Source organism: Cydia pomonella, chromosome 5 (assembly GCF_033807575.1).
Source record: "Cydia pomonella isolate Wapato2018A chromosome 5, ilCydPomo1, whole genome shotgun sequence".
NCBI classification, from domain to species: Eukaryota; Metazoa; Arthropoda; class Insecta; order Lepidoptera; family Tortricidae; genus Cydia; species Cydia pomonella.
Window position 1 is genome coordinate 12,336,476 of NC_084707.1, and position 20,830 is coordinate 12,357,305.

Sequence of the window (20,830 nt, forward strand, 5' to 3'; positions counted from 1 at the left end):
ACTCGCGGATATGTGGTTGCGTCACTGAAATATTTTTATCGCTTATTTTACACGAAACTTTTGCTATAGTTACCTTAAAAACAACAAAACATATTCATTGTATACTTAAAACTAATTAAAATATCTTTTAATTAATTAAAATAGCTGTTCGTCAAATGGCGGTAAATGAAAACTTTTTTCACGCATGTAATTTTTTTTTAATTCAGAGACTAACTAGAGTCGGGGGGCCTATTTCCGTATCATTCGATACAAACTAACATACGAGATATGTCAAAATTATATGCAATTAACGTTGCATTTGGAAAAAAAGCATCTAAACTTATATTAGAATAGAGGTTAAATCAAATTGCTTTTTTTTTCAGAAATGTTCCAAATTTGAATGCATAACCAAATCGGTTTTGATGTAGTTATGAAGCAATAACAACATTATCACAGATAAGAAAATTGTTGTAACAAAACAGTTAACCGTTATGTTGGCCATTATTTACGGATTTTGAAGGCATCACAGAGGGTTTATGATATGTGTGTCGATAAATAAATAAAATATTGATTCTAATTAACAACCATAATCCTATCCGTCACAGACCTGCAATGGTGATAAGCATTAAGCCCTAAGGCCAAAGACAAGCCAATAAAATCTCCTTGGTCCGTGGTATTCATAGTCATACTTTACGGAGCACTACGATAACGCTGTCACTATGGGTAATCAAAATCATACGAGTAACCCGTCAAACCGTCAAATGATAATTGCAATTGTAACTGATGAAATATCCAATAAAAGTGCGTCTTATTTGCTCAGAACGTGCAGTAAAGCAAATATGTGAAATAAATAAATGCTTGGTTAAGAACAAACTATTTGACTGTGTAAAAAAGGGTTCATTGGATTTCGTGAAAAATTGGAAATTACGTATACGTTCATTAAAGGTAAATTTTAATATCTATGTTCAACTAGATTATAATAATGCTATTGATTTTGGAAATTCGGAATTCCTCAACACTATCAGATACAATCGTGGGCGAAAGGTCTTGAATTATAGGATGTAGAAATTAAAAAGGGGTTATTTCTTTCAGTCCTGTTTGTGTAGACGTACATATGCATCTAGCATATTAAGGCAACGTCAGCATACATTGATATATGTATAAGAATTATAATGAGATGGCCGGAAGTTATGTAAATCACTTCTACGCTGCCCATTTCTCGATACGTATGCTGCGTATTTTTTTGAATTATGGTCAATGGTCCATTATAAAAAAGCGGCCAAGTGCGAGTCGGACTCGCGCATGAAGGGTTCCGTACCATTTAAGACGTATTAAAAAAAAATCTACTTGCTAGATCTTGTTCAACATTTTACCACTTTGGACACACATTTTACCACTTTGGGACTGTCTCTCGCGCAAACTATTCAGTTTAGAAAAAAATGATGTTAGAAACCTAAATATCATTTTTGAAGACCTATCCATAGATACCCCACACGTATGGGTTTGATGAAAAAATTTTTTTTTTAATTTATTGACGTATTAAAAAAAAACTATTCACTAGATCTCGTTCAAACCAATTTTTGGTGGAAGTTTGCATGGTAATGTATATCATATATTTTTTTTAGATTTTTCATTCTGTTATTTTAGAAGTTACAGGGGGGGGGGACACACATTTTTTCACTTTGGAAGTGTCTCTCGCGCAAACTATTCAGTTTAGAAAAAAATGATATTGGAAACCTAAATATCATTTTTGAAGACCTATCCATAGATACCCCACACGTATGGGTTTGATGAAAAAAATTTTTTTTTTTAATTTTTATGACGTATTAAAAAAAAACTACTTACTAGATCTCGTTCGAACCAATTTTCGGTGGAAGTTTGCATGGCAATGTATATCATATATTTTTTTTAGATTTTTCATTCTGTTATTTTAGAAGTTACAGGGGGGGGGGACACACATTTTTTCACTTTGGAAGTGTCTCTCGCGCAAACTATTCAGTTTAGAAAAAAATGATATTAGAAACCTAAATATCATTTTTGAAGACCTATCCATAGATACCCCACACGTATGGGTTTGATGAAAAAAATTTTTTTTTTAAATTTTTATGACGTATTAAAAAAAAACTACTTACTAGATCTCGTTCGAACCAATTTTCGGTGGAAGTTTGCATGGCAATGTATATCATATATTTTTTTTAGATTTTTCATTCTGTTATTTTAGAAGTTACGGGGGGGGGGACACACTTTTTACCACTTTGGAAGTGTCTCTCGCGCAAACTTTTCAGTTTAGAAAAAAATGATATTAGAAACCTCAATATCATTTTTAAAGACCTATCCATAGATACCCCACACGTATGAGTTTGATGAAAAAAGATTTTTTGAGTTTCAGTTCTAAGTATGGGGAACCCCCAAAATTTATTGTTTTTTTTCTATTTTTGTGTGAACATCATAATGCGGTTCATAGAATACATCTACTTACCAAGTTTGAACAGTATAGCTTTTATAGTTTCGGAAAAAAGTGGCTGTGACAGAATCGGACAGACAGACGGACATGATGAATCTATAAGGGTTCCGTTTTTTGCCATTTGGCTACGGAACCCTAATAAAAGGGTATTTTAGATACAAATATACAAACTAAATCAAAAATGTCGCTTGATTCTTTCTCAGGAAATATTGACTTGTGTTTTGTTTAGGTACCTATCAGTGTAAAGATGACAGACTGCAACGGTTTTGCATGTGTTTCGCAATATATCTAAATGCAGATGACTAATGAAGGAGCATATAGATACAAAGAATAGTATACATATATATTTGGTTAATTAACAATTACTTTAGTGTTACTGTTAGATTTCCCTAGTCCCAATACCGCAGATTCAACAGGCTCAGTCAATATAACCTCACGGTCAATGTTTGCGTTATTGCTAAACAAACTTTACTTAACCAAATAACCATACATTCAAATTCTAACACCCGCATTCCGTAGGTATAACAAAAGCAAATCAATCAATGTCACAACAGAGTAAAGTAATTCTTACGACAAGGTATTATAATCCACAAGCCTGAGAATAAAAAAAATGAAAAAGAATGATAGGTGCGTACCAAGAATTCAATATATCTACCAAATTTTCCGCCCAAAGTAATGGCACGTCCGACGAGGCAGCGCGTCTCGTTTTTGCTAATGTAACTGATGATAATAAGTTAACAAGTTGTGTGTTTTCTCACATCCATCACGCAGCTTTAAGATAGCGTTTTTTCTATATGTGTCATATACCTTTTCTCATATATTAATAAGCCATAAGTGCTCTAACTATGTAAGTATATTTCATTTGAAATTCAAACGCGTTTTTTTTCTGAATAAACTTTCACTTAGGAATTTAAGTTCGTCTTTGTACAGCCTATCCTGTGCCATATTTATGTTTAGTATTTTTTTAAATAAAAGGGTTTATACATACCTACATCGAATAACCAAAGAAAGAGTTTTGCAGTTAGTAAATAAAGAGGTCGAGGTTTTAAGGACAGTTAAAAAATGCAAACTACAGTACCTTGGTCATATCATGCGAAACGAAAAGTATGAACTCCTTCAACTAATTATCCAAGGAAAGATCCAAGGGAAAAGATCATCCGGACGAAGACGTAACTCATGGCTCAATAATCTTCGAACATGGTTTAAACAGAGCACACGTTCATTATTCCGCGCGGCTGTTTCTAAAGTCCGTATAGCCCTCATGATAGCCGACCTCCGGTAGGAGATGGCACTGGGAGAAGAAGATACATACATACATACATGTTTATTTGGCACTAATTGGCACGTCCTGCAATGCAAAGTCTTTGATTGTGGATAATTTTGAGTTTTAAATCGACACATTTAAAACTCACAATTATCCAAAGTCTAGTAAGTGGAACCTTTCCACTTTGTCGTTTACAATAAGGACAAGATTTTCTTGTATCTTTATACGAATAGCGTGTCAAAGTGTTCATATGGCAAGCGACGAAGTGGGATTTTTTGCTTAGAAACGACACGATTACTTCAAAATGTTACTATACATGTTATATCAATAGGTTTCCCAGTCGTTACCTATATATCATTCGAATTTTTCGAATCAATCTGAAAAGTGTTAAATATGTCTCGTTAATGATAATGTTTTCGTCTATTTCCAGGTAACGATGAACAAAGTTCTATCTGATTTGTAGAGAGGGTAAGTAAGCTAAGCTAAGGAAAGCTTTTATTTACATTATTTACGTAAGATTTAAATGTCCGCAAAGAGTCTGAAGTTTCCAGTTGAATCTGTCTGCCTGTCTTGATGCAGTGACTTTAACTCGTTTATATCCTAGCTGTTTAAATTGTAAATTCAAGAGTAAAGGTCAAAAGTTATCAACACTTAATAATATTTCCGTGGTCTCGGTTAAACCTATTTTCTTAATTCACTTAAACTTAATTCCCTGCTACGTATTTAAGTATAACCACGTATTTTTATTCATAGGTCCATTATAATTATATATATCGTTGTCTAAGTACCCTCAACACAGGCCTTATTAAGCTTACTGTGGGACTTAGTCAATTTGTGTAATAATGTCCTATATTTATTTATTTAATTAAATGAAAACCCCTTTAGTCTTAGAGATAAATTGCTTTAATTGCATCTCTTTTGCAGTACAAATAGCCTTTACCTTGTACTGTAAGTACCTATAAAAAATATGTATGAGTACCTATAATAATAATTATGGCTAATTTACAAAATAATAGTTTTTAAAATATTTTGATTTATATATGCCATAGCATATTTAGCACGAATTACAATTTAATATATCCTGTATATTACAGGACACTGTGTGACATAGGCTCATCAGCTAAATAGCTGCTAGCCTATAATTACATAAATAAATAAATATTATAGGACATTATTACACAAATTGACTAAGTCCCACAGTACGCTCAATAAGGCTTGTTGAGGGTACTTAGACAACGATATATATAATATATAAATACTTAAATACATAGGAAACACCCATGACTCAGTAACAAATATCCATGCTCATGACACGAATAAATGCCCTTATCAGGATTTGAATCCGGGACCATCGGCTTCATAGGCAGGGTCACTACCCACTAGGCCAGATCGGTCGTCAAATAATATATTTTATGATATTAAGTAGAGTACAATTGCTGAAATAACCTTACGTTGGTGGCTGTTACTCGTATTCTAGAACAAAATGCAGCAAGGCGAGGTCGGAGAGTCGCATGCCGAGCCATCTAGGTGGCGTGAGAATACCCGGAACTAAATAGTGCTATGTAAGCAGCTCTGCAGCACGAATGGACTAAGATTTGCATGCTAACTCAGTTTTCATAAGTAATAGTTTCGTTTAGCTGTAATAACGCGACCAACTTTGTTCGAAACGAGCCAACTACGTCGACTGCTAAATATTTAGAACTTGTGAAAAATAGTTGCTCAAGAAACGTTAGAGTTTACGAAACATACATTAAGCAGTTTCGTGATTTTAATGGCGGTTAGAATGACTAAGATAAAGCGAGTTTTATTTGTTTGCGGTATGAAGTTATGGACAATGTAGTCAGAATCAGATATGTTAAAATTATAATTAAATGTAAATGTCAGGTATATGTATTACTTATAGGCGAAGCAATAAAAAGGTACAGAGGGAAATGCTTGGAACACAATTTTTTACTCCGTAACTTTGATTGTACTAGTTAGGAGCTGAACATATCAAAAGTCCTTGGCCGTAGCCCTTGAGCCGGGGGACAGGGAGATTTGAATGTCCCATTTTTCGGTTTTTCGATTATATCTCGGATATTACATGGCCACTTATAAAAATCCAGCTCAAGAGCTACTTTTGATATGTTCACTTCCTAACAAAGTTACGAAGTCAAAAATTGTGTTCCACGCATTTCTCTCTATAACTTAGAGCATTCGTTTCCTGGCCTATTAAACGTATTCCAATGAATAAATACCATCGGATGCGTAATGCGCATCTCTAAATTCTCTGTCCAGTTTTCTCGCTTTCAGGGGCCTCGTTTAAGTTGGCAATCTCTTTTTAATTTATGAAACAAAGAGATGCAATTTATCACAAACAGCCGGTAAACTGGCAAAGCGGTTAAATTTAAAAGGGTTAATCATATTTCTGGGCACAATAAATAACTTACAAATTGTTAAACGTATCCCGGGGGCAAAGAGACGCGGCTCTCGGATGCGGATTTCCAGGGATAAGTTTTTCCACTCAAACTTTATTCTCACCTCAAGTTGCGCTATCTGTCTGTTACTTATATTCTTCCTCCAAATGATTTAGTTTGCCAGCACTCGGCAAGAAAATATTTTCTTTTCAACTACATCAGACGTATGAATGCACAATGCCGCTCGAGTCGACGAGGCGATTATAGCGACAATAAGTTTACAACAACAGCATCGAAGCTTCTATTCCGTTTTGTTTGACGACGTTTGCAAGTTGCTAGGTAATGACGCACGCCAACCCATATACAGTACATATTAATAAACCACTGAGATGTGTTGTGACAATATTAACGCTTAAATTCGGTTTGTCGTCGTCTTTAAATCTGTTTCTAATTCTCCCTTACGCATTGCGTTAGCAGTAATTTATGCTACTTAACTTGCACTTGCTTTATATAGGCAATTTTGACGTTAGTTTCTGAAGGTTCTTACGTTCAAATCTCTGTTGTTTAAACACACGTTTAGTCCCCATGGCAGAACGAAGTTTAATTTATGGAATTTATAATTAAACAATAGAAATACAATACGTCAACTTTGTAGAATGTTAGAAAACAAAACATTTAATTCACCACAGCTGATACAAACTAATTTATTATTTTGTTGCAACTGCTAGATTTCTAAATGTTTCATCTAACATTTTATGTGAATATCAGTTATGGGTATCCATAATACATCTCGAGCAAATCCCACGAGATCCCCGCCAGAAATTATACATTGAATTGGTCAGAGCCATTTGTATGTTGTTATATTTTCATTATGATTGATGCGCTCGCGCCATAGATCCTGGGAGACCTTACCATACAAATGTGCTTAACCTTCACCCCGCACTGATCCTACGATAAATCTACCAGGTCTATACATGGTGTTTTTTAGGGTTCCGTAGCCAAATGGCAAAAAACGGAACCCTTATAAATTCGTCATGTCCGTCTGTCTGTCCGATTATGTCACAGCTACTATTTTCCAAAACTATAAGAGCTATACTGTTCAAACTTGGTAAGTAGATGTATTCTATGAACCGCATTAAGATTTTTACACAAAAATAGAAAAAAAAAAAACAATAAATTTTGGGGGTTCCCCATACTTAGAACTGAAACACAAAAAATATTTTTTCATCAAACCCATACGTGTGGGGTATCTATGGATAGGTCTTTAAAAATGATATTGAGGTTTCTAATAAAAAAAAATTCTAAACTGAATAGTTTGCGCGAGACACTTCCAAAGTGGTAAAATGTGTGTCCCCCCCCCCTGTAATTTCTAAAATAACAGAATAAAAAATCTAAAAAAAATATATGATATACATTGCCATGCAAACTTCCACCGAAAATTGGTTTGAACGAGATCTAGTAAGTAGTTTTTTTTTAATAAGTACGTCATAAAATTAAGAAAAAAGTGAAAAAATGTGTGTCCTCCCCCCCCCCCCCTCTGTAACTTCTAAAATAACAGAATGAAAAATCAAAAAAAATCTATGATATACATTACCATGTAAACTTCCACCGAAAATTGGTTTGAACGAGATCTAGTAAGTAGTTTTTTAATACGTACGGAACCCTTCATGGGCGAGTCCGACTCGCACTTCGCCGCTTTTTTAAACTCCGTTAACTTCGGGTTATGGCTAAGTACATATAAGGAAACCGAATGGCATAGTTTTTTTTTTCCTTTTTTTCCGTATTTAGTCATTAAATGCTGCATATAGCGTTGTTGTATCATGGACATGCTACAAGTACCTATTTAACTTAAGTAAACAATTGAAAACTTTGACATATCAATATCATTGCGAACATCGATTGTCCGAGATAGTACTTGCGTAGCAGCAAATGCATAAAATCATACTGAACACTAATCAATATGTAAAAAGCCCTAAGGCAAGTGCACACAATAGTACATTACGATACAAGTGCGAAAAATAGGAAATTCGAAACGAGTGGCGATAAATTAAAACACGACCGAAGGGAGTGTTTTAAATCGACACGAGTTGCGAATTACCTATTCGCACATGTATCGTACAACGTTTTACAGTACATATGGCCCTTTAAATGTTCGACACAGTAACGTAATATGCTACTTCTCGCACTAGTGCTATAAAGTAGCCCCATATGTACTGTAAAATATTTTTATGATTTGCACCGATATAGAGTTATTTCAATACCGGTCTTTGATAAAGTATCTTAATTTCTCATTTAATAAGCTCAGGAATGCATCCTTAAAATTAAAGGAGTTTTAAAAAACACCGTGTATAGGAAGAAAATATTTAGGACATTTTGGTTAGCTTGTAATATAACTGAAAAAATTACTACGACATGAAATTACCGTATAGTTTCCAGATATTAAAAATGCCTTCAGTAGGCATAAATAATATTGCGGCCACAATACCAACGGTTTTGTAGCATATACATACCTACAATATAGTACATTATTAATTATTAACCAAGAAGAAAATAACGTTCGAGCGAAATTATCATCTGGATTAAAAATTGTTCACGTTTATCTTTGAATTTTACTCAATAAAACTGCAAAAAACACAACACACAGCTAACCAGCATCTCACCCTCAATGCATAATATAATAAATGTATGTGTTCCATTAGGAGTAAGTAGAAGGAGACACAATGAACCATTTCCAAGTTGATACAGCTTAAAGTTCAAGACATCCTTAATGAACCCAAAAATGTAATGACGCCTCTCAGAGTAAAGACGCATAAATCGCTGTAAGATTGGTCTCAATAAAGTTGCCGGTAGCTCAAGTCTGTCATAATTTTGAACACGTTCATAAATCCATCAATATTTAAGCTCTCTGGCCACAATATTTTTCTTCCCGGTCCCCGGCGCGAGGTGCGTCACACGTGCGTCATAAATTCCGATAATCCATGGCCTACGCTGGTGTGTGTACCTTCAGGTCGTCGGCATTGTACGGGTATTATGGGCATGTTATGTGGGATGCCGCTAAGACTTCATGATTCAATACGACGGGCCTAGGCGTAGCAGAAATTAGGCACAAGCAATTACCAGGCAGGCACAGGGGTGGCGTAAGTCAATGCCTGTTTGTCTTAGGACTATCCATAATGTAGATATACAATATGTAACTGAGCGTAACGTAAAGCAGTATATTTTACTCATTCAATTGTAGTCGATGTTAATGTCCTATATTAACGACAAAAGTAACTTATCGTTGTAGAAACTTGTTTACCAAAAATCCAGTGCCCAACAGTGGGGCGTGGGTGAAAATTGAGATGAATTGTTGTGTTATGGGGTGTAAGGGACGCGTTTGCATTCGCCGCATGGCCCTCGTCTTCCAACAAATTGTATTAAAGGAAGCCAATACGTGACGTGTGTAAACGGCGGTTACTTTTTGTTAAATATATACATTTAGGTACATTTGACGTATTTGCTTCTATAGATTCTGCCCGCATCTTATTCAATAAATTAAAAATCTCAGACCCATAATATAACAGAAAAAATCGGGAACATGTGTATGATGAAGTCGTTTCACATTTCATTTTCTATATGTTTGTACCTACTATTATCTTGTTTATGACAGATATTGTATTATACCTTTGTATTGTGTAGTCTTTATTAAGTCAAGTTTGTAAAATATAAATTGAACAACTCTTGCAAGACTGCTAGGTAGGTTGACTCTAGGTAATTTATATAAAAGCTTAATAGCCACATTCTACATCATATAAAAAGTTAGAATAGATATAAGTATTCTATTGTTCCATTCGTAATAACGTTCTTACTACAAATCTTACACTCAAATTCTCTTTTGGAACGTGCAATTATTCAAATCGCTAATATTTAAAAGACAAAAAAACTGCTTAATAGATCGTCTTCATAAAAATATTTAGTTTACTATTATCTGACCTGGTAAAGGCGATGGCACACGTATCATGTAAGTTGCCGGAGGAATATTTATCGTAGAGCCCGCCGTTATTGGACTTGCCTTTTGGGCGTTTAAGGTGAACGGTGATGTGTTTATTCAATTTGGTGTCGTGAGAAATATTGTTAGCTCGTTCTTTGCCATTCACTTACCGTATGATAGTACTTGACTCTACCTACAACGTTAGTTTACCACGTCGTAATGCTTAGATCATTTCAAATTTTTTAACAAGTAGAATAGGAACATTTTTTATAATTATGAAATCGTAATCAATAATCAACCTAATATGTAATATATCTCAATACTTTCCAATTTATAGATATAATTAGGTTCAAATAATCTTACATCTAATTATTAATTTCTGTGAGTAAATGTTTTTAGCCAGACAACATATACATCACAAATTGATCCAGTAACGTACATATGTAATATATGTACCTACATTGAAAACCCCCGCCAAACAGTTACGTTAATATTTGAATAATTAAATGGCAGAAATAAATGTTACGTTGTCCGATACAATAAACGTTTTCGTGATGGATGCCCGGGCATTTGTCAACAATATATTGTTTGCAAATCAACTGCCGTTCTGCGATGGCCATGATGCATAACAGAAAGCGGAGCATTCTTGATTAAAATATACACAGTTTATTTTTAAACCCTACCTGTTGTTTACCATTTTAAAACGTGTGCTTTTTATAATTGTACGATATCCGTGTAAACAGAAACACACTTATATGTATAAGACTTTATAAAACTTAATGCCTTGGTAGTTGCACCTATGTATATACATTGGTTTAGTAAAATTGTATCCATTTTAGAAGTTAGTTAAAATAGAATGTTATTTAGCCCTAATTGCATGTTAATTAATAGGTACGTTCACCTGTTTCCTCCGTGTTGTAAATTTATGTTTTGTGTATGTATTTTTGGTGTGCAATTAATGCATGCAATGAATGAATGAATGCAATTATTAATATTTGTTTGCATTATACAGTTCAGGCAATGTTGTACCTGGTGGCTATGCCATTTGTAGTTGATGCTCTGGTATCGAGCAATATTGATGCCGCCGGGCTGTCTTTAATATTATATCGATGTCGGTTTGCATATACAAAATGTTCATTTCAGTCAAACAGAGTGAATGTCACATGTTTGTGGACAAACATTACATGATAAATGCTACGAGAATAGCAATAAATACCGTTATATTTACAATGAACAATGATATAATTTTTTTGGCGTGTTCAACCGTAACGAAATAATTAATTATTCACATGATGGCATAATATCTATTTTTTTTTGTTACCAGGCAGGCATATGTAAATAACAGAAAATATTTTTTTTTTCTAGTTTATCATTTTTTTAATGGCCTCTGTGGTCTAGTATGTGATGGCGTCACGCCTGTGAGGCCTATGGTCCAGGGGTCGAATAAAGGTGGGGGCGTTCATTTAATAGTCATATAGGCATATGTATCTATTTATTACCGAGTCTTGGATGGATTCATACTTATATGAAATAAATAGGATATAATGAAAATAGTGGATATCCGTTTAAGGGATCGGGATCGTATTCTGATAAGAATACAATAATGTCTTGACGCGAAAAAAAATATCAGAACACGATACTAAATATACATTTAAACGGGTTCCCTACTATTTTTCTTACACCTTGTATTTGATGAAGATGAATGTTATTTTTATTTTGACAATTGGAAGAGACAAGCTCTTGGATATTAAATTTAAATAATATCGTGATCTAATCCAAGCCGCACTAACTTAAGTTTCGTCTGAAACTCGTATCGTCTATTTTCTTTAAATGTGCCTATTTCAAACAATACTCAAACTCCTCACATAAAGGAGCTTTTAACGAGGCCTTTTTCGTAAAGTTAGTAAAACAGCCCCCCGAATGATCCATTATCTTCTCACGAGGACAAGTTAGCGATCTTCTTCCGTCTATTTTCACAAGTAATAACTAAATTTATCGTCGGACTTTCGGTCGACATCGTAGCGTCTTCCAATATTGGTAGTTGTGGAGTCGCGTCACGCGCGCGGGCCGCGGCGGCGGCGCGCGGTGGGCCGGGAGCCGGGCCCGCGCTCGCGCCCAGCGACGTTCTGGTCGACGACGCGTCATTAAAATTAACCATCATTACTCTTGTAAAGCGACTCTCGGCTACAAAACGCGCGCACTCATAGGGAAGTTTGTCCCCGCATAGGCCCCTCTGTCGGCTGTTAATCCTCCGCTTTATTGCTCTTGTAACAAATGATTCGACGGAGGCGACAGCGACACTGCGAGGCGTGTCGTCTTACCCCATATGCTAATTCGCGAGTTCAAACCGCGGGAATAATGATAGCTATGCGTAGTAGGTAGTTAGATGTACCCTGCCGATGTAACGAGCTCCAAAGCGTCTCTATTGATACTAACGCAGCATTATTGGATTTTGTTCAATTTGCGTACATATCAAAATTAGTGGTGTAGGGATCATGTTTAGAATACTGTAATTAATACTAATAATACTAACGGTTGGCTTCAATACGTCTTAAAAACAACAGTATGCTGAAGTTAAATACTTATATACTTAATATAACTCGAACAAATATAATACAACAAAGTTCTTAATGGCGCAATTTCATGGCACACACGTTAATGGAAATCTGTAACTATCTACGGCCAAGTATAAGAAAATACAACAGAAAAACCGCTAAATAAAAAGTTACGAAGTAAAACTTTTGGCTTTGAGGTGAAAACGTGAAGCAAAAAGTATAAATATTCATTGACAGAAAGAGCCCACGCACAGTAAATATAAACTTTTATTTCAGCTCGCCATTAGTAAAACAGCGGGCGACGCATTCAAAATTCGACTCGCGAACTCTAATTAGAGAGGACACGGCGTCCTTCCTTCCTTCCTTTATTAATGGAAAAGTCGGTTCCAATTGATTTCATATTTTGCATCCTTCTCTATTTAGACGACTTAAATACACAAAGGGCTTTTGACGAAGCCATTACCGGCTGTGCCTGGTTTATGCATCGCTTGGACCACCTTCCACGCTAATTCCTACTTTTATACTACTTACTTCTACCGTATTTCCATTGAAGCTTATTGGACACAGCGAGAAACTGCCACAGGAGCATTATCAAAGCATGACATAATTAATACTATTTTAAGATCTGTATATTGAATACCATTGTTGTGATCTGTTTCGTAAGCAGTGAGTAAGTACGAAAACATTTAGTTGCTATTCTTATGATAAATATATAGTTCGTGTCATCCACGATGACGCGCAGATTTGTCAAATTTAACCTTTTAGGACATGACAATACGAGTCAAGGCACGACGATGACGACGAGGGTCAATGACATGATCTATAATGGTGGTTAAAGTTTGGTTTGCCCCGTCTTATTTCCTGACAGACACGCTGTATTTTTGAAGTGAAAACTTCTTTAGCGGCGCTGTGCACTTTTTGTGATAGGGAAAAAAGTTAAACTCGCGACAGGTCACGTGACCGGCAGATTCGTCATATTGAAAATTCGTAAGACGGATATGTGACCTGATCGAAAAACTGTTACAATGTCATTGAAGCCGGTGCGCGCTAGAAAGAGAGGGGGATATATACCGTATTTATTGACATTTAGATTTTATTCTAGAAAGTTTCTAGACTAGTATTTTTATACAATTTTGATGTTTGACGATCCTTTTGTGAAATTCTTATTATTACGTTTACCATATCTATAATAGTTCAATGTTTTTTTTTAGAACAATAATAACTGCATCAATAAATTGCACTGATATTTAGATTAAGATGATATTTGTAAAATCTGACGATTTAAAAGTGCTTGTTGCTAGGCCTATTTGAATAAAGAATATTTTGACTTTGACTTTGATACTTCCTCTCCTACGCCGCGCCGGCTACAACGGGTTGCACTCCGTGAGTGCCGGCAGAAGTGAAAACTTGAATATTGTATTTTACCATAAAAATGAAAGTACTTTTATACTGATAATCAAAGCAATTCGTGCAAAATTATTCCCTAACCATTCCAAAATATCAAAAATGCACAACGTTAATATTCAAGTTTTCACTTCTGCCGGCACTCCCGGAGTGCAACCCGTTGTTTTTTCTTAATGTCTGTCTTATGGCAGATATAGTATCCTGGGGAAATACTTGAAATAAAATAACATGTATTATTTTACTCTTAGTAAGTAAGTAAGTAAGTAAACATTCTTTATTGCACCAACAATTATACATTTTACATACATGTAAAACTACAAATGAATTTTAAAGGAAAATAGAACCAGGTAACAACAGGCGGTCTTATCGCTAAAAATCGCTGCTTAGGTTTACTGATTATGAATTGGAAAATATCAGCCACTTAAGTGGTCTCTATACTGTGTGTATTGAGATTTTGATACGACCACATATTTTAAGGGTAACTAGTATATGGGCCAAAATGAATTCACACACAAAAAAACTCCTTTTACTTTTATTTTGCGTAGACTTTTAATTTTTCTTATTAAATAATTCACCACGCAATTTATCTTTACTTCATTTTTATTCAAAACGTTGCATTTACTGACGCGACGTTCAACTGTCACAATTGATGACTATATTGACTATGTATGTAACATCGCCCACAATTTTATTACAAAAGGCATAAGGTCCACCGATAGACAGTTAAGAATGTTGCTGTTTGATGCAAGGCGTTGTCGCTAGAATTAAAATAATTTCATAGCATGTAATTAATTGCCTGTTTGTATTTTTGTATTCATGCCGTACGATTAAATAAAAAGCACTGAAACTTACTTATTTTTACTATGAATTCAGAAATGTTTGCCCACCATACTTTATCAAGAAAATCTGAACGTAGTAACTGATTTAAATGACCCTTTTAAACAATGCATCCTGTATTATAACTTAATCTAAACCAATCACGCATTACTCAATACTCGCATACGTAGTTGTTATTGAACACAGTATAAAAAATATTTGCAGAAAAGAATGAAACGTTTTGAATCGATTCTCCCACTACCTATTATTTTAAAAGCCACAACAATATAAAACAAGAATTGGCCGTAATTGTTAATTCAGCATTTCACGGGTAGCGGTTACACCAACAAATTTACCGGTAGAGTTTCAACGAAGTTACTTATTATTAACAGCAAACGTTACTTAACGAAGAGAGTCCACGTGTGAAATTACATTTGGAATGCGTCGCGCAACCATGAATTACGCATGGCAACGGCAAATGAGCGCACAATTTAACCTGCACGAAGCCAACACTACTCTACTCCTAATTATTAAGTTAAGTATTACGTTTCAGAACAACTCTGAAGGGATTACAATTTATACCGTTTGTCACTGTAGATGACGTCCATCTCTTTTTTAAACACCTTGTCAGGTATTTTCTACAACAACAACAAAAAATACCCCAACAAATTCAGAACCTCCTTTTTCAATTTGATTAACACGTACGAGTATATTCTATAATATATTTCCTTTCCTACAATAAAATACGATCGAATTGATAACATCCTCCTTTATTGAAATCGGTTACAAAAAGTGTATCAAGGAATTCAAGGACAATAGGTACGAGTACAAAGAAATAATTGTTTTAAGTTAAGTATGCTACAAAGATAATAAAATACTAGTATTTGTTCTCAGCAGTCTAAATCCCGGTATGAGTAAAAATATTTTTTCTCAAACTTGCAATGAAATGTTGGCATGACTTACTTCAGTTACTTCGAATTAGGTCCGGAAAATTTAACTATTCGGTGCGATGAGTGAAGATGATATGTAAAGGAATTTCATACAGCCTTAAAGCCGTAAAGAAAGCTTCTTTTGTTTTTAGGGTTGCGTACCCAAAGGGTCAAACGGGACCCTATTACTGAGACTCCGCTGTCCGTCCGTCCATCCGCCCGTCCGTCCGTCTGTCACCAGGCTGTATTTCATGAACCGTGATAGTTAGCCAGTTGAAATTTCTACAGATTATGTATTTTTGTTGCCGCTATAACAACAAATACTAGAAACAGAATAAAATAAATATTTCTTTCCAATCTCGAGGTCCTCGTCCAATCACCGAAGTTAAGCAACGTCGGGCGGGGTCAGTACTTGGATAGGTGACCGTTTTTATAGATAATGGTACGGAACCCTGCCTGTGCGAGTCCGACTCGCACTTGGCCGGTTTTCAAAAGTAACACGTCTTGGCATTCAACCATCAAATAGTAGTAGATTCGTAATTTGTTTTTAGCTGTGTAAACCTACGAATAAAACAAATTGACTACATGACTACATTTTTTTCATTGCAAGTTTGAGAAAAGCACTATACAAATCTCGGCGAGAAACGGGGTTGCCGGCCGCGTGTTCCTATCTATATCTACTTGGCCTACAATCCTTAGTTTCGGAGGCCTCTATAGTTAATGTACTATTTCCGAGTCACAAAAAGTTATGTGTTTAAGTAGATATTCAAAAACAATGTTGTTATAACTACACACGTTGTATTGAAGAATTTAAAAGTGCAGTGGGGGATTTATTTTCTCCAATGTACTCGGAAATGTTCACCTTAATGTACCAAAATTATTACGGGAAGTTCTTCATTATGAACAATAAAAGAAAATCTAAATCATTATTGTACTGTTTTAGCGGACGGGATGTTCATTACTGTCTATTGTTGTTTACCTTTTAAAAACATGTATCCGCTATGAAAAATCAATGCAAACAGACAATTATTAAAGCCGCATCTACATGACCCGAGAACAAAAACATACCTAAAAAGCATATATTTTTAATACAACCGCAAAATGAAGAGACGTAGGTTTTCATGCTATAAAACGATATTGAAAGAAAATTTTAATTTTGCCTCATTTAAAAGAAATACGGCCCGAATCGAAGAATGAAATACGATAACGATAAGGTCTGGTTTAGATAAGTTCTCATTTAGATATCATTAGTACGTCGTATAATTGACAGAAGCAGCTCGATTCGCGCAGCCAATGTCACTTCGACGTTAGAAATATCGTAGATAGATCTTATTGGGATCACAGCGGAATCGAAATAAACGTCAATTTTGATATGTCGTTTAGTTATCGATTTTTTAAAGATCTTTCCAAGATCTTAAACGATTAATTGATTTAAGATCTTAATCATTCTTCGAATCGGGCAGATAGTTATTTAAAAAAAAAAAGGCAATGTGTGTATTGCATAGTCATCACTTGTGACAATTGTGACGTCGCATCAGTAAGGGCGGTTTCACACAACGCGTATACGATCGTTTCGGCGGTGCGATCTTACACGCGCGTAAGCGTACGCTCGTATAGAATTCATGTCTGGAACCTAAATACGACGTTTTGGATAAAAACAAAGTACTGATGATACGTTGCGTGCTGAATTATTCTGCATGGAAAAATAAAAGACGTAGGTATTTTTAAATAAAAATTGTGGAATGAATTGTGTAAGACGCGTGCCTTGACTCGTAAAAATATGTGCGTAATTGTGAATGATACGATCTATAGATAACGATATGGATCTGATGTCTGTGTCAAAAGTTACGTTTCTTCAAACAAAAAGGTCACTTTTGAGACTGTCATATCCAATCCATATTGTATTTAGACCTAATAACTAGGTATTTGACGTATATTAAAGTTCAAATCGGGCCGTATAAGGTAATTCATTAGTGCCTATATTAACTACCAGAGGAATATGTGGTCGTATAAAAAATATGGGCTGCATATATGCAAGTAATTTTAGATCTCTCTTCGCTCTGTAGGTATTGTTTAAGTAGTATATATAACGCCTTCGTATTTTTTAACAACTGAATCAAAAAACGTTCTTTGCAACCTTAATGTTATTTTAAAGACCTATCGAACGATGTGTCACATATTGTGTTTTTTCACTTTTAGTTATAAGTATGAAGTGCATAAAAAATATTTTTATAAATGTTAACTTCCAAACTTAGCGGCTCACAAAACATACCTACGTTCCAAATTTCGTTAAAATATATCTTATAGTTTTCGAATAAAACGACTGTGATATACATACGGACAGACAGACTATAAGGGTCCCGTTATTGCCATTTTGGCCACGGTACCCTAAAAACGCACATGGTAATAAGAATGGCGATAATTTACACCAAAAACGTAGTTTAGACATTTACCTATATCCTCCAAAATAAAACAACATTCTTAATTTACATAGCGATCAATTTCCACAAACCATGCAATGCGGCCATTACAACCAAAGGTGTTGTTGGTGAAAAAAGGAAAAATCTACCCTGTGCTCGCCCATTGTTTGAAAGCTTGCAAAACAGTGACGTGGTATTGTTCCCGTTTCGGGAACTAAATCGATATAGTTTTTTTTTATGTGAAGTATGTATGACGTAGATATTAATTGGTATTTTCACAGAAAGTTCAGACAAAGGGTCCCTACGCTCAGAGTCTGTTGCCTGACGTGCCGCTGACGTAGCTACACCGCAAAACTGACGTGAGCGAATGAATTTTGTCGTGAATGTTAAATTCCAACTGGACTATCACACAACGCAGGTATTTTTTATAAGTTGGATACTCAAACAAGATTGAAAAAATAAATGCCTATATCAATTTTGCATCGTTGTAATTTCTCTACGGACTATTGATTCGGATATAAATAACCTAATTGTAAAATCTTAACCTGAAAGACATATTTATTATCATTTTCATATTATGCACATGATTTGTATTACACAACCTCAAGCTATAGCAATGAGATCGCCTGGTGTCTGCCTCTACTTGTGCTTCTTTGTGTTTTCTCTCATTGAGGTGCGTAATAAAGAGTATCTAATAATGTGATTCATTTCAAGTAATTTCATAATACCAAAAATACTACTTACGCTTTAAAAATTGAAAATAAAAGTCCTTTTTTTCGCTTTAAGGAATACATACATTTGTATTTTAAAAGTACTCTCATTTTCAGTGTGACTACATCTCCGTAGGGTAAAAAATAGGTCTACGCAAGACCGGAATACGAAGCGGGTGGACGTTGAGAATTTACAACATTTTTCTAGTATGGAAGCAACAATATCGGATATGAAGGTCAACTGTCTGGTATAAAGCAAATTTATTCTGTTCGTTCAGTGTATTGGCTCATATAAGTGGTGATCTCCGCGGCGACGGCAGCGGAATGATAACGGTCTAATTTCGGCGGCCGCGCTCTGCTATACGCCCTAAATTACATTGCGGCTTTGCATCCTCCCTGAAAGGTTTTATTCATAAATCTACCGTAACGCTTTCATAAAGATGCGGGAATCGTGCCCCTTTGATATAATGGCAATTTAAAATACTTTTCGAATGCCGCCGACCGTTATCCAAATGAGGTATTTTATGACCATATATTAATTAAATTTATAATGTTCATACGTTTTTATTAACTCTGCGAAATTTAGCGTTCAGTCCATTTGGGAGATGATCAGGTTTTATTTTTTAAAGAATGTTTTTTTTTATCGCAACATTTATTTGTTTCGTGCCAAGTACAAAACAGAATGTGAGTGTTGAAAACTGCTTGAAGCAGCTAATAGGATGGTATTCCTGTTACTCTGCGTGAAAATCTTAAATTCAATAGGTTTTGACTAAGCGTCGACGGGCCGGCGCGCCGCTTGATTGGATCTCCAAACATTGACTGTACTAATAGGGTGCGCTAACGCCGTCCGATTTGCCTAATGAGGAACGATTCTCACCGAATCCAGCACAAGGACATTATGCAAACTTCTGTTTGTCTTCTATATTACCATCCACACTGTCTTAATCACAAATACAACAATATCGCTAACTCTCTCCAAAGATTATCTCTCTCGGAATGTTATCAACTCAATTGTCTCAAGTGTTTCGCTTTCGATTTTTAATGGTAAATACGGATTATTTGCAGGAGTACATCTTAAGTGGGATTGGAATTAAGTAAACAATAGAATACAGTACTAAAATTAGGATCAATTTATCATAGTTAATTAGTTAATAAAGTTTCACAAATGGTGCTCCCACTTTGGGTTATAATATAACGATATGAAACATTTATGGTATAACATTTTATCATAAATTATAACAAAAGTTAGGCATTGTTGTCATGTTATGTAACGTTGTATAACTTTTAATGTTACACAACAAATTACAAAAATGTAACGAATTATAACTTTTTTTGTAATATGTTTTATAACGTTATGAAACATGTTAGATGTTATAAGCGCTTCCACATTGAATACTGGTGAAAATTTGTTACAAATTTGTTGTACATGGTAACCATTTATAACTTTTGTTACAATTTGTGATAAACACTTAAAACAACTGTTATATAACATCTATTTCGTTGTACAACATGTTATGCATTTTTAAGTAGGAGCATTTAAAACATCTAACAAGGTGTAACAAATGTTATAAAGTGTTAGTGAATGTTATCTTATTTTAAAACGTTTTATAACACCAAATGTGGGGGAGCGCTGCGATCATTTATTAAAGTGCAAATCAAGCCCAATGGATATCAAAGATGAATTCAGACAATACATATAACAAATCGTTTAACGTCTGGCAGGCACTCTGTGACTGACTGTTGCTGATTAAATCAAGTTAGGTATATTTAAAAAAATGTTCCTTGAATATGCTTTTTTTTGTTGTGTGTGAAGTTCTCTTTATAAATAATAAATAAATATTATAGGACATTATTACACAAATTGACTAAGTCCCACAGTAAGCTCAAGAAACAAATATCCATGCTCATCACACGAATAAATGC

General features: G+C 34.9%; 1 long non-coding RNA gene across 2 annotated transcripts in view; it reads left to right on the forward strand.

Moving 5' to 3' along the window:
* The first annotated feature begins 472 nt into the window (after positions 1 to 472).
* Positions 473 to 20,830, forward strand: part of LOC133517730 (uncharacterized) — a 63,040-nt gene continuing 42,682 nt past the window's right edge. For both annotated transcript variants that reach the window (XR_009799403.1, XR_009799404.1), the window contains exon 1: positions 473 to 924. This is a non-coding gene — a long non-coding RNA (uncharacterized LOC133517730). The remainder of the gene's footprint in view (positions 925 to 20,830) is intronic.